The sequence below is a fragment of the Dermacentor variabilis genome, chromosome 7 (assembly GCF_050947875.1).
Source record: "Dermacentor variabilis isolate Ectoservices chromosome 7, ASM5094787v1, whole genome shotgun sequence".
Classification (NCBI taxonomy): Eukaryota; Metazoa; Arthropoda; class Arachnida; order Ixodida; family Ixodidae; genus Dermacentor; species Dermacentor variabilis.
This window is the reverse complement of record NC_134574.1, coordinates 21239273-21254234: the sequence shown is the minus strand read 5'-3', so window position 1 is coordinate 21254234 and position 14962 is coordinate 21239273. Positions and strand designations below refer to the sequence as shown.

At 45.0% G+C, this 14962-nt stretch overlaps 1 protein-coding gene across 2 annotated transcripts in view; it reads left to right on the top strand.

Moving 5' to 3' along the window:
* Positions 1-14962, top strand: part of LOC142587365 (uncharacterized) — a 91409-nt gene that overhangs the window by 69983 nt on the left and 6464 nt on the right. The window lies entirely within an intron of this gene.

The window sequence follows — 14962 nt, the reverse complement described above, 5'->3', positions numbered from 1 at the left end:
AAAAATAAATGTGCAATTCATGTGCAAGGAAAGATTCAGTCCATACGCACTGATTGTGCACTGTTCAAAGGCTCTCAAGGCTGTGTAAGCTGTCATTGGATGGATAATTGGGTTTTGGTTCTTAATTACAGGTGGACAGACTGCTTAGACAACGACACGTGTAGAACGGACACAAATGAGTGCTTATGATCAACTTGTGGGTCCAGTCTTTAGAACAGGGTGTCTACCAACCGGGAAAAACGGGAAAACCGGGAATTCTCAGGGAATTTGAACAGTCTGAAAAAACTCAGGGAAAACTCAGGGAATTTGTGCTTCTATCAGGGAAAATTAGCTGTAACTTTATTGAAAGGGAACGAAAGTCGTGTTAATGCTGGCTCCAGTAACAGAGGCTCCAGCAACGAATCGTCATTGACGCCGTGTCATCGGCACGATGTATTGCCAGAGTAGTTAACGACCGATTTTCTAGACGCCCGATTTCTCGGACATGCCCGATAATTTGCACGGTTTTGCGGCACCACCACGTACTCCATATAGTCAATGTATATTGCCCTGACTGCAGGTCTGAAATGGCATTAATCAAAGCCGCCAACGCCGCTATTTCGATTACCTCGCCGCCTCGAACCGGCACTCTCGCAGGCAGATCCGCTGGCAGCCGTAACCACCACCGCGGCAACGTTAGGCCTAGCTGCTTCTATGTTCGCTATTAAGCTTCTTGCCGTGCGGTGCTGTGTTTTTCATTGAAAGAATTCGCCGCTATCACCAATGGCACCGACTCCGCCTTTGTAATCCTCGCGATTGGCTTTGAAGCTCGCAGAGCACAGCGCGTTGCGTAATGCCAGTCTCCGAAAGTTAGCTTCGCCTCAGTACATTATTGTTAGGCGGTGAAGCATAACAAGCGTGGGAAGGGGGCAATTGTCGCGGGACACAGTATGTATTCCTTAATTACACATGCGTGCACCCCGTCTCCTGTCACAGTTCAAGCCCTGATATGCCTAATAAGCGTACTGGCAGGCCTTCAGAGCTTTTTCAGACGTGCCTGTGGTAATTTTAGCCCTTAAAGGCAGTTAAAGACATGCATTAATTTTTTTCAGACTGCCCGTTTTTTTTTTTCAATTTTTTTTTTGCGGCCCCTCGGAAGTCCGAAAAATCAAATGTTGACTGTACAACTGACCAAGAGGATGCTTCAGATGATCCATGTGGTGAAATCGTGGTAGAAGGAGGATGAGAACAGAAAGGACCGACGCACTGAGGAATTAACGGGAAAGGAAGGGTGCCGCCGCCTTTTTGAAGGAGCTTGAGCTAAAAAAACTAAGTGTTGGCTGACGCTGAGACACAGGTGTCCCTCATCCAAACCAAAATAAATTGTTTAAGCAGTGAAACCCAACACTGAGATGTTGTGTACGGGCTGAGAGTATGTCAGGACAGTTGAGGTTGACTTCTCAGCTGCTGAGTGAGAACCTTAGTTGTGACAAAGTTCAGGACCTCATACAGATGAGCTTGCTATCAGTTGATAGAAATAGCTGATATTAAAAAATATTTACTTATGTATGCATCTCCTTTTAATTCGTATTTGAAAATGTTTGACTCAATTTGGAATGGGCTTTACCATTTCTTTCGCTGTGCATTTTACTAACACCTTCCTTCTGTTTTCCTTTTAAATAAAATAGATATTACTCCTTACTATTCAAACTGGATTAAGTCATTTTTTTTGTTTCAGCATGCTTACTAGAGAGTGACAGCATCGGGCAACGTGGTGTCAGCCTGTCTTGACATAAAACAAAGTTCTGGCTCATTCAGGGAATTTCGCAAAGGTGCTCAGGGAAAACCTGGAAAACTCAGGGAATTTGGAAATGTCAACTTGGTAGACACCCTGTTAGAAACACACCAATGGTTAAATGAATGAAGATGAGGAGTTGTAGATTTCATGGGGAAGGGAGAGGGCAATAAAACTGGCCCGTACACTCGGTGGGACAAACCAACAAGTGAAGAAAGTTTGCATGGCAGCTATTGTCCCGCACAAGCTTACATTCTCAGGGTGTCTACCAAGTTGACATTTTCAAATTTCCATAGTTTTCCAGGTTTTCCCTGTGCCTTTGCAAAATTGCCTGAGTGACACACAACTTCGTTTTATGTCAAGACGGGCTCACACCATGTCTCCCGATGCTGTCACTCTCTATAGATGAAAAACGACTAAATCCAGTTTGAATAGCAAGGAGTACCGTATTTACACGATTGTAAGTCGACCACTTTTTCTAAATTTGAAAATTGGAAGTGGAGGGGGGTTGACTTACAATCGAAACCGAAACATGGCACCACCAAAAATGCGACACCAACAGGAGCTACAACGTCGTTACAATTTAATGCTTGCTCTATGGCCCTACCCGCATCTTTTCACTATCCCGCATGTTTGTTCTCTTTTTGGAAGGGTTTTTCAACATTTTTGAGAGTTTTACAGTGCACGCAACACTAAAGGGGGGGGGGGGTCGATAGTTGATGGAAGCGCCGCTGTTCCCATTTGCAGCGGCACCGTCAGAACAGCGGTGCTTGCTGGGAGTATCGGTAGTTCATGGAAGAGCAGACACCGCGTGCGCGTTTCTCTTTCTCTGTTGAAAGGCATTGGTTTGACCACGACCTACTGTATAAGGGGCGACCTGCGCGTGTGGCGCTGCGCCAGCGCCGCTGATTTGCTTTTGCATGTGTGTGTTTTTTTTTTAGTTTTCCAAACCGCCGCCGCGAACAGTGGCGCTAGTGCTCACCCCCACCTACCCCAATCCTGTGGCCGGCCGCACGCACGGGCAGCAAGCATTTTCAGCGAGAGCACAGAAGGACGCAAACGCACGCGCGCGAAACAATCGATTAGCTGAGTGCTTGGTGATCTGTTGGTGTCGCTAGATCTTGATTACCAGATTCTATTTCAGTGACACTGATTCTCAGCTCCGTGGGCGCCGGCTTTCGCGTTTGCGGCTTCTTCATGCACGATGGTTTACTTCGGCATACCGTTGTGAAAGTCAAGCCGCCGAGCATCAAGAGGAATTTCATTTCACGAGTTCCCCGTGACCGATATTAGAAACCAATGGTTGAAACCTGAACAAAAAAAAAAATGGCTGGGGCTTAGCTAAGGTTAAGCCTGGATATCTCGAAGCGAAAAGGTTCGATGATGCTTATGGTTTAGCTTATAGTTATGCTTTATGATTTAGCCTATGATTATTCTTACGGTTTAGCTTATGCTTTATGATTTAGCCTATGGTTATATTTGCTTACGGTTTCACTTATGGATATGCTTTGGTAAGCTTATGGTTATGCTATATGTGTGCCTTATTGTGTAGTGATGCAAATTGCTTATGAATGATATATACCATAAGTTATGAAGTATTATTAATCTTCTTTATTCATCGTTCTTGGGCACATTGTCTTGCGATTTCTGTACAGCCATAAACACAGCTCTCTGTATTGGTAGTATCACTCTCTTCTCCTTCCATGTTGAATGCGCATGCCTGTTCTCTGGCAAGCAGTTATATAGTCGGCCTCCGTGATAAACACGCGCTTGCGGCGAACGTCAAACGACGACGCATAGCGCGCGGCAGTGGCCACCTGCGCAGACTCCGAACACGCTTACGGAGCCAATTCCGACATACGCAGACTCGCGCGAAGCGCGGTGTTGACTAGCGTAGCGAAGCTTTTCGTTTCAAAAGCCCAACCCCAGAAAAGTGCCTAAAGTGTAGTGACTATCTGTGTGATGGCACAATGAAGCGCCCTTGGAATTTTTCAAGCTAGACTTTCGTTATCATTTGGTAAAGTGGCGTAAATAAATACGTCAATAACAGCACATTTTTACGATTGTGGCATGCACTGCAATTAAAACTACTCATGTTCTGCCGTGCTCTCAACGGCACGTCACTTCAGTGAACATGCCGAATGCAGCAAAGGAATGCGTGGGCCCTGCAAAGCGGTACGTAGTGCGTTCATTGCGTCCGGCTCGGGACTAGCGAAACCTACAGGAGAATGAAGTGCGGGCGCACTCAGACCTTGGTTAGCGCGGAAAGTGCGCACCAGACCTTATTGGCACCACAGCACTAACCAACATTTTAGCAGACCATGAGGGGAAAAAGAAGCTCTAAGGGATTACACTATTTCCATCCTAGCAGCCGCGCGGCTGTGCCTTCAAAGTAGTTTAAAATTTCATTGCACTGCACAGTGAAGATAGCAAATATCTGGGGCATGTATCGCATGTATCGACGCGCATTTTTTCTAGCTGCACCCTGTCAATAATGTGAAATGCCGAGTTTACTGCAGCTTCTCTGTGAATTTTTACCGTCATCGCCATACTCCTAAAGGCAGGGCCGGAGCGTTTCGGGCGTTGCTGTGAGGGTGAGCACTGGCGGCCTCTACCGGCACACTTGGTTCCTACTCAATGATCACGTGGTATTTCTTCGGCCGCGCGCTGCCGTAGGCGTCCACGGGATGCGCAGGTCGCCCCTTTATACAGTAGGTCGTGGGTTTGACGCGTTCCACTTGACTGCCGGCTACGTGCTACTTCTATGCTTCCTCAGTCGTCATGAGTGCTCCAGGCCCACTAATCATTCGGCACTCGTTCACAGCAGCGTTAAGGGGGCTGCCATCCTTTACGCCAAAGAAACAAATCACTGCACAGCGGGCCGAAAGTTCGATGTTTTGAACGGGTGGTGCGAGAGTGGCGACTGCAGCAAAGCAAAATTTTCACCTGTGACGGCAAGTGAGAAATTTCCCACATGCCGAAGTTTGCATGCTTTCCGGAGCTGTAGGCTGAGCTTGCGGCGTATGTCGCTGACATGCGTCATTGGTCCCTGCCAGTGAAGTGCGACATGGTCATTAAGGACCTCGCCGTGAGTACGAGTGGCTGGCGGCCGAAGATAGCGAAATTACGCCAACCGGACCTGTCAAAAGAGCCTCCCTGACGGCTGCGTGTGATTGGGTGCATTTGGCGTGGGCTGCTGTTCCACAAGATGTCGTGGTGCGGTCGTTTGCCAAATGTGAAATTTCGCTGGACGACGACGCGCTGTGGGACCGCAGCAACAATGACTATGGCAGCACTAGTGAAGACAAGTAGTCCAGTGACCATGTCAGCTACTAGTAAATTTTCGTTATCGAATGCGCCCTCGGGTATGCTTTTTTTTTTCTGTCACGTGATATGGGGGGGTCGACTTACATTCAAGTCGACTTACAATCGTGTAAATATGGTAGTGTTTATTATATTCAAAAAAAGAACACAAGGGAGGGTTTAGTAAAATGCACAGCGAATAAAATATCTTTGAAAAAAATAGTATTGCCTTTTGCAAATCAAGTCGAACATTCTCAAATACGAATAAGAATCAAATATGTTCTTACAGAATATGCTTACAGAATCAAATATGTTCGAAGATGAGCTGTTTTTATCAGCTGATAGCTAGCTCATTGGTATGAGGCCCGAACTTTGTCACAATGAAGATTCACAACAGCTAGTAAGTTAGCCTCAACTGTCCTGACATACTTTCAGCCCTCAGTGTTGCATTTCACTGCTTTAAAGAGATTATTTTGGTTTGGATGAGGGACAGCTGTATCTCTGCGTCAGCCAACACTGTTTTTCTTGCGCTGAAGCTCCTTCAAAGAAATGGCGGCACGCTTCCTTTCCTGTTCATTCCTTAGAGCAATGGCCCCTTCTGTTCTCGTCCTCCTTCCGCCACGCATTCACCCCACGGGCCATTTGAAGCATCCTTTTCGGCAGTTGTACAGTCAACGTCCGATTTTTCAAACTACCTCTGGGCCGCAAAAACATCCAAAAATCGGGCAGTTAAAAAATATGAATGCATATCTTTTACTGCCCTTAGGGGCTAAAATCGCCACATGCACATCCGAAAATGCTCTGGAGGCCTGCCAGTGCATTTATCAGGCATATCGACGCTTGTGATGCGACAGAAGATGGCATGTGCACGGGCGTATAATTAAGAAGTACCATATTTACTCGATTCCACCGCGCACCTTTGTTCCGATAAAATGGGTCCAAAAATTGCATGCACGTTAGAATCGAGTACAACTCTAAATCGGAACCCGCCGTGGTTGCTCAGTGGCTATGGTGTTGGGCTGCTGAGCATGAGGTTGCAGATCGAATCCCGGCTAGGGCGGCCGCATTTTGATGGGGGCAAAATGTGAAAACACTCGTGTACTTAGATGTAGGTACACGTTAAAGAACCCCAGGTAGTCGAAATTTCCGGAGTCCCCTACTATGGCGTGTCTCATAATCAGAAAGTGGTTTTGGCACGTAAAACCCCATAATTTAATTTTTTTTAACCCTAAATCGGCGTTACCATATCGCCATCGGCATTAAAAAAAATGGCCAGCTCATACGCACTACTAGCCTAGTTGCCTTAGCTTCCTCCATGTGCACACCTCCATGTTGTATGTGTAACCAGGCGCTGGTGTAGTCTACCGCCTGTCTTTTCGTTTTCTGCGTTTATTCAGTGAGCATGGAAGCGTCGACTGCGAAGAGATGCCAAGTCACCATGAGGCCGCATTTATAAGGAAAGTTAAAATCAGGCCGCATCACGGGCGTTCGGAGTTCCTGATACTTGCGTGCGGGTCTGGTGCAAACAGAAAGAGAATATTTTCGCTAGCAAAACAACAAGAAAGGGTTTCTGTGGACCGATGCAGTTAGCCCTACAGAAAGGGCTAATGCGGAATGACTTCAAAGCAAGGAGGTGCTGGCTATCAAATTTTATGAAAAGAAAAGGCTTTTCTCTTTGAAGGCGAACAGGGATATTCCAAAAATTTCCCGAAGAGAAATTGCAGGGTTTTCAGCAGTACGTTTTGAAGTTGCACCACAGAAACGGCTACCACTTCGGACAGATTGGAAATGCCAGTCAGATGCCGCTCTACTTTGACATACCTGCCACCACAACCATTGAAAAGAAGGGGGCGAAGCAAGTGCGCGTTTTGTCTTCCGGCCACGAGAAAACTAGAGTCACCGCAATGCTTTGTTGCACTGCGGATAGGCACAAGCTGCCTCCGTATCTTATTTTCAGACGGAAGACGCTCCCGAAAGGAATCGTGTTTCCGAGTAGCGTGAATGTGCACGCAAATGAGAAAGGTAGGATGGACCACGGACTTGGTCGCTGAGTGGATTGGTAACGTGTGGCGCGAGAGACCCGGCGGCAGTTTGGGTCTGCATGGGATGCTTGTGCTCTACAAGTTCAGGTTCCACCTTGACCAGCACATCAAGGACAAGCTGGCTGCATGTAACACCGACCTTGTTGCGATACCTGGCTGCATGTAACTCCGACCTTGTTGCGATACCCGGCGGCATGACATCACAGCTCCAGCCGCTCGATGTTTGAACAAGCCAGTGAAAGATAGAATTCGGGCGCTCTACACCGAATGGCTTGTCAGTGGCTGCCATGAATTCATGCTCGCCAATAAAATGAAGCATGCCTTGCTGCAGGACTTTGCTGGATGGGTGAAAGATGCATGATGCACGATCCCACTTGCCATGGTCAACATGGCTTTTAATAAAGTGCGGGATTTCGAATGCCATGGATGGCACCAAGGATCAAATGCTTTGGTCTGTTAATAGCGATAAGGAGTTGTCTGATAGCGAAGACGTGATATCTACTGCCCCACGTGAGTTGTATCGGTGCAGTGAAAATCTTGGTGGCAAGGTACGCCGCTTCCATTTGTGCTGTATTCATCGCAACTTTAGTGTATTGGGAATAAATCTGTCTTTTCCAAATGAGATAAAATAGTATTTCTATATGAAAGCAACAGGTGTGCGGTATTGTACTCTTTTTTTTTTTTTGCTCATTGAAAACAGGTGCGCATTACAATCGAAGGCGTGTTAGAATTGAGTAAATACAGTACATACTGTGTGCAGTGGCAACTGCCTGTTCCCACACTTGTTGTGCTTCACCACAAATAGTTTCTCATATGCTTCACAGCGTAACATCGCTGTTTTGAGGTGAAGCTGACTTTCGGGAACCGGCATTCATTCATTCATTTGTTCATTCATTTATTTATACTGTCAGCCCTCTTAGGGCTATTGCAGGAGTGGAGAATAAAAACAACAAAAAGAAACATAGAATGTGACCAAGTTACAAGCTTTGACTCACAAAGCTTGCCTTAGAATGGAAAAGACGTATGAAATACAATATACATGGGAAAATAATAAAGAAACCATTCAGAATTTGGCGCCGCCTTGTCATAGACACAAGAAGAGTCACACATGTAAAAGTAAATGCATACATATTGGGCAATTCACTACACTACGTTTTATTACAAAAAATTGTGCTTTTAAGACTTTCCAAAAAGGCAGCTGAAGACATCGAGGTTACAAGAGAGTCGGGTAACGAATTCCATTTTCTTATCGCCCTAGAAAAGAAACTGAACTTGAAGCAAGCACTGCGGGCAAGTGGAGGAGGAATGTACATACTATGATGATGCCTCGTTGACGCATCCATAGGAAGCTCAAAATAATCATCTAGTTTAATATCTACTTGATTGTGAATAACTTCAAAGAGGAATTTCAGAACTCTTCGAGTTCTGAGCTCAAGTGGTGCTAGATCAGCTAATTGACATAACTCTATTGGTGAATGGATGCAACAATATTTATGAATATAAGCCTGGCAGCTAGCCTCTGTATTCGGTCAAGTTTAGAACATTTAGTTATGGCCTGTGGGTCCCAAACAGTTTTAGCATATTCAATAATTGGTCTAACTAGAGTTTTGTAAGCAAGACATTTAATTTCAGGGGTTGCCCGATTGAGGTTCTGCCTCAAAGACCACAGGGCTTTAAACGATTTGATGCACACATTTTCTGTGTGCGTATTCCAGCATAAATTTTATGTAAAAGCTAAACCCAAGCAGTTGTGTTTTCCAAAGTTCTCAAATTTGTTGTCAGCAATGTAGTGTGAGTAACTAAGGGTATGCGTTTTGCATGAAATAGACACAAAGACTTATTTTTGTGGGTTTGTGGCCATTTGCCAATCGTTGCACCATTTTAAAATTTTTTGTAGATTTGAGTTCTTGGTCTTGCCTCGATTGAATTTTGTTATAAATGACGCAGTCGTCGGCAAACAAGCGCAACGGTACAGTGATATCGGTATGCATATCATTAATAAATACGAGAAATAAGAGTGTTCTTAGTACCGTACCCTGAAGTACACCAGACTCTAAAAGTGAGGGTACAGACTGGCAGTTTCCAATTTGAACGTACTGTTCTCTGCAACAAAGGTAAGACGTGAACCATTCCGTGATTGCTGGATTTTTAAATATGGCATCTATTTTGTGTAGTAACTTAAGATGAGAAACTTTATCAAATGCCTTCGCCATGTCTAGGTACACTATGTCGGTTTAGCTACGCGAATTAATGGTTTGGGAGAGGTCATGTACAATTTCTATAGGTTGAGTTGTCGTAGAGAGTTTCCTTCTGAATCCATGTTGACGGCTGTATAGCATCTTATGGTAATCCAGATATTTAATTAAATGTTTTGATACAATATGCTCTAGTAATTTTGAATACGTGTTGGTAAGGGAAATTGGCCGGTAGTTGCTGACGTCTGCTGTTGCACTGCCTTTGTGTATGGGTATGACTTTGGCACACTTCCAAGGACTGCGGAAACAGCCGGTAGTAATAGATGAGTGAAATATAATGGCAAGATACTTTGAAACCCACTTCGCATACCTGTATAAGAATTCGTTGGGTATTTCATCTGGTCCGGGTGATTTCTTTATATTAATGTTGAGCAACAAGTTAAGAATTCCTTTTTGCCTAATTACTATATCCTCTATTGGGGCCCTATCGGATGTATCTACAAAGTGTGGAAACGTACCGTTATCTCACGTAAAAACAGACGAGAAAAAATCACTAAAGCTGTCAACCTGTTTATCGTTACTTTGGCTCGCATTCACGTGTGGTCGCTTACCCTTAAGATTAATGTGGTGCCAAAATTTTCCGGGGTCTTCTGCAAGAGATACTTTAAGTGTGATGCTATAAAACCTGTCCTTGCTCTCCCGAACTAGTTGTTTTAACTGTTTACTTAGTTGCCGAATGGGTCCCTTATATTGGGGGGGGTGAGGTGGGGTTTTGCGAACGGGCTTTTCGTTTCCTTTTCAGTTTCCTTTTAATATGTATAATTTCCCTTGTCATCCAAGGAGTTTTCTTCCTGACAATTTTGCGGCGTTTGGGGACAAGACGTTCGATGCACTGTCGTACAATGTTCGATAAAATGTTCCACAGCAGGTCTGTACCGGCTCCGGAACGCTAATGTACTAAAAACTGGTTGAGGGACTGTTTTAAGAAGTCAAGTGCACCAACATCATCAGCAGCTTGAAAATCTAGAATGAACTTCTTTGAATCAGTACTAGGTATTTTCACAGTAACGTTTAAAGATAACATAACCATATTATGGTCGGATAGACCCTCTGCAACTTCACAGCAAACAAGAGAAGATATCAAGCCTGGCGATACAAAAACCAAATCAAGAATTGAGGACGTTGTTCCGCATACTTGTGTGTAATCCATTACAACCTGGGTTAGCTCGTAACATGTTCACAACTGGCGACTTCTACCGGTCCAGGGGAATGGGACAGCCAATCAATCCCTGGTAAGTCCCTTAGGATCAGAATGTTATCGTCTTGGTGCAGATTCGAATCCATAAAGTTCCCAAGTTGAAACAACGCGTCTATGGGACAACCGGGGGGACGGTACACACCACATATGAAAACTGTACGACTGCCTAAGTTAGTTTTAATCCAGGCTGTTACAATATCACTCTTACCTGGCAGAATTGCAAATGAAATGTTGCTTTTAATCATAATGGCAACACCACCACCCCTTCTCCCTCGATCTTTTATTACTATGTACCTGGAAGGTGTTATTTCCGTATATGTCCGTGTGTAACCATGTTTCTGTAATGACCTGAATGTAAAAACAGCACGTTCCAAAGCATCAGCCTTGTTCACCAGGCTTATGGCATTTAAATTTATGATCTTAAAAGCAGAGGGTTCTGGGTGATAAGTTCATGCCGTAGTTTTATTGGGAGGGGCGTGCCACTTGCTCCGCTCATTTGTTACGTCATTCCAAGTTACATAGCTTTATCAACTTGGAGCTTGTCAAAAAATAATTTAACCTTGGCATCTTTACTTCTTTCTTCTTCCGATGATTTCCAAAGTTTCTTGCGTATGTCAACGACTTGCCTGGAGAAGTCTTCATTAATGCTAAACTGTGTACCTTTGAGCTTGCTGCAGTTGCTCAAAATTCAAATTTTTAGTTTTATCCCTGAAGTCCTGAATTACGTAACATGCTGTGCTTTCTGAGCTTTAAAGCCAGTCGTGAGGACCACAAAGGCGGAGTCAGTGCCATTGCCGACAGCAGCAAATTCTTTCAATAAAAACGCAGTACTGAATGGCAAGAAGCTTAATAGCGAATGTCGAAGCAACTAGGACTAGCGTTGTCGTGGTGGTGGCTACGGCTGCCAGCGGATCTGTATGCAAGAGCGCCGGTTTGAGGGGGCAAGGTAATCAAAATGGCGGCGGTGGTGGCTTTGATTAATGCCGTTTCGGACCTGCAGTCATAGCAAAAATACCGGAAAATCGGGCAGCAAAGTGTTCTTACATCCGAAATTTCAGACGTTCTTATACATTGACCCTGTGGGGTACGGGGTGGTGCCGAGAAGTCGTCCGAATTATCGGGCGTCCGGAAAGTTGGTGGTCGTTGATTGTACACTGGCAACTCCTCCAGCTGGTGACATGGCGTCAAAGACCATTCGTTACTATTCCTCTCTGTTACTCAAGTCAGCATTACCACGACTTTCATTCCCTTTCAGTGAAATTACAGCAAATTTTCTCTGATAGAAGCATATATTCCCCCGAGTTTTCCGTGAGTATTTCCAAACTACTCAAAATCTCTGATAATTCCCAGTTTTCTCAATTTTCCTGGTTGATAGACACCCTGCTTCTACAGCTGCCGTGGTCGCTCAGTGGCCATGGTGTTGGGCTGCTGAGCACGAGGTCGCGGGATCAAATCCTGGCCATGGGGGCCGCGTTTTGATGGGGGCAAAATGAGAAAACACCCGTGTACTTAGATTTAGGTGCACGTTAAAGAACCCCAGGTGGCCAAATTTCCAGAGTCCTCCACTACGGTGTGCCTCATAATCAGAAAGTGGTTTTGGCACGTAAAACCCCATAATTTAATTTTTTTTAAACCCTGATTCTACAGCAGTGGGATAGGATGTGTTTATGGCTTGCTCAACAGCATGGACTTGATGACTGCAGCAGGCAACGGACAGAGGTGTCTCGAACTGCTGAAGCTTATTCTAGCTAAGCCTCTCCAACCACATGCTGCTGATTTTTGCAAAGTGATGGATTTGCACCAGTCCTGCTTCAAATATTTCTGCTTGCACTGCTGCTCGCTGTTGCACGCTCGCACATCTGCACAGCAGCAGCAGATGGCAATGCAGTCTTTGAAGACTCGTCTGTGAACAACTGCTCACTTGTATGCTGAACTTGGAACACTTTGCCCATGGGCATTGCAGTGGGTGTGCATCATGGGAGATGTTCTCACTAGCTTGCTGGTGAGTAGCCTGCCGAGCTGGAAACTAATACAGTAAAGCCTCTATAGTTTGAAGTTTGCTGGACAGCAAAAAATCTTCAGGTTAGTCAGATTTTTGAATTACCCCAGAAGAAGGGAAAACCAGTGCGACACAAGCATGTCGCATTTCTATGTAGCAAACCTACTTGAAGTAACCATTGATGCAGGATTGCTTGGTACATTAGTAGATAGCTGCACCAAGGGTTGTAGGGCGGTATTTTTGGGCTATCACTTTGGAAGATAGTCTTACTTTTGCACTGAACTGAATCAGCACTGGACAAGGTGAAGTATGTGACCGACAACACTCTTCACGCTGTGCAATGATAAAGAGCTTGGCACAGCATCAGAAACGCTGTTAGTCGTAAATGCTGACACATCCACTTCCAAGTCGCACGAAAGTGAAACTCAGTACCGTATTTGCAAACGTGGCTACTTGTGGAATTCGCACCTTTACCCACTGTTTTTTTGGACTACCGATCATTCAACCTTTCAGGCAATCCCTGCCAAGTCTGAATACTTCGGCTGCTACTGTACATCACATTATCTTAATGTGCATATTTATTTTAGTTTTCCTCCGTCCCCCAACTGCCCCTTCACCTTATAAACATGACAGGCTTATAATTAAAAGTGTGCAAATATTCAGAACTTTTGAATAGCAAATTTTATAGTCTCTATTTGTCAATGCAGATATTTCTTAAATGCTTTTTTTAATATCTCGAAATGTCAGCTATGCCCAATTAACCATAGAATTAGAGTATACTTATGGTGAATTTTCATTCCCATGGGCATAGTATGGACAAAATGGGAGCTTGCATACTGGAAGAGGCTATGTCGCTTAAGTAGCCATACTTTACAGGCTATACAGCAGTCATTCGCACTCTGTGAAGTGTCCTGTGCATGCAAATAAATTACAATAGAACCACGTTCATATGTATTGGGAAAAAAAACGTGAGAAAAACGTACCGACCAGGAAAACGTAAGAACCGAACTGCAGCAACCCCTCGTTATAACGTAGTCAGCAGGATGGTGAAATAATTCGTTATAAGTGGTAATTCGATATAAGTGACCACTCGAGAAAAGCTAAAGCAGTCAAGCTTTAATTGCACCACAACTGCAATGAAGTCAAAATCTATTGTATTCAGTGAAGCAAAACTTTATTCAGGTGCAAAAAAAGGCAGTGAGCTTTAGCTGTTTCAAGTTCCGGGTGTGAGCAACCCCTGCTCTAATTTGGTCAAGCATCGCATGAGGCCGTGGTCGCCGCCCATGCATTGAATCTTGTTTCACGGCAGGCATAGGTACTGCCGCATCTGCCCTATAGTTGGCACTTCACGTGGCTCTTCGTCCTCATCAGGGCCACCAACAGTGTCAATAGTATCTCCGCATCCATCGCTGGGGCGACCATGGGAGCAGCAGCGTCAGCCAACGCAAATTTCTCGAAGTCGCCTTCTACCTCTTGGCCGGCAATCTTATGAACAGCCTCGTACAGATTGCTGCAGGTCTGGTCATCGGCAGGCTAGTCATCGTCAGGGTCGCTGACGACGGCGCGGGAAAAGCCAGCGTGCGCAAAGCATTTGGCGATCTTTGAAGATGCGAGTTCTTTCCGTGAAAAGTTCAGCAAATGGATCGCACCAAGCAAATCAATGTTGTACCTCTTGCTGGCATCGTACACTATGAGCATGCGCTGCAAAAGAGCCTTGCAGTACAGCTTCCGGGTGGTCTCAATGATGCCTGGATCCATCGGTTGCAGTACCGCGGTTGTGTTTGCAGGCAAAAATTCCACAGCCATCGTCTTGAGGTTGTCGATCTTCCCGTGGCTCGGACAGTTGTTAATTGTGAAAAGCACTTGCCAATTCTTTGCGTCAAACTGTCTATCCACAAGGCGCACATAGTCTTAAAAAATAGCAGCAGTCTTCCATGCTTGCTTGTTACTTCTGTAGATGCATTCCTTGGGAATACAGTGCAGTCCACTTATAACGATATCGAGAAAGATGAAAAATATGATCGTTATAACCGATGATTGCTATATCTGGGCTGCAGTTATTAAAAAAATAACACACGGAACATATTTTTGCAGCTCCGAACTCGAATTCGCTACTTGCTCTAATAAATAGATGATGTAGAACGCAGGCTGTGAAAAACAAACTTTATTTCTAGTGCCAATGACCATGTCAAGGGTTAGGCGCACCGAAATAGTCCGAAATCTGCACTTGCTTTTGCAGCAGCTTCAGCTTCACAACCGCGGTGTGCATGGATTCCAGCTGCTGGGCGAACACTGGCGGCAATCCTTTAGCATGCATAAAATCAATTAAGGAGTCGACAGACGACAGTGCACTTTGCTTGAACATCGAGGTCGAGGTCAAGGAGCCACTGT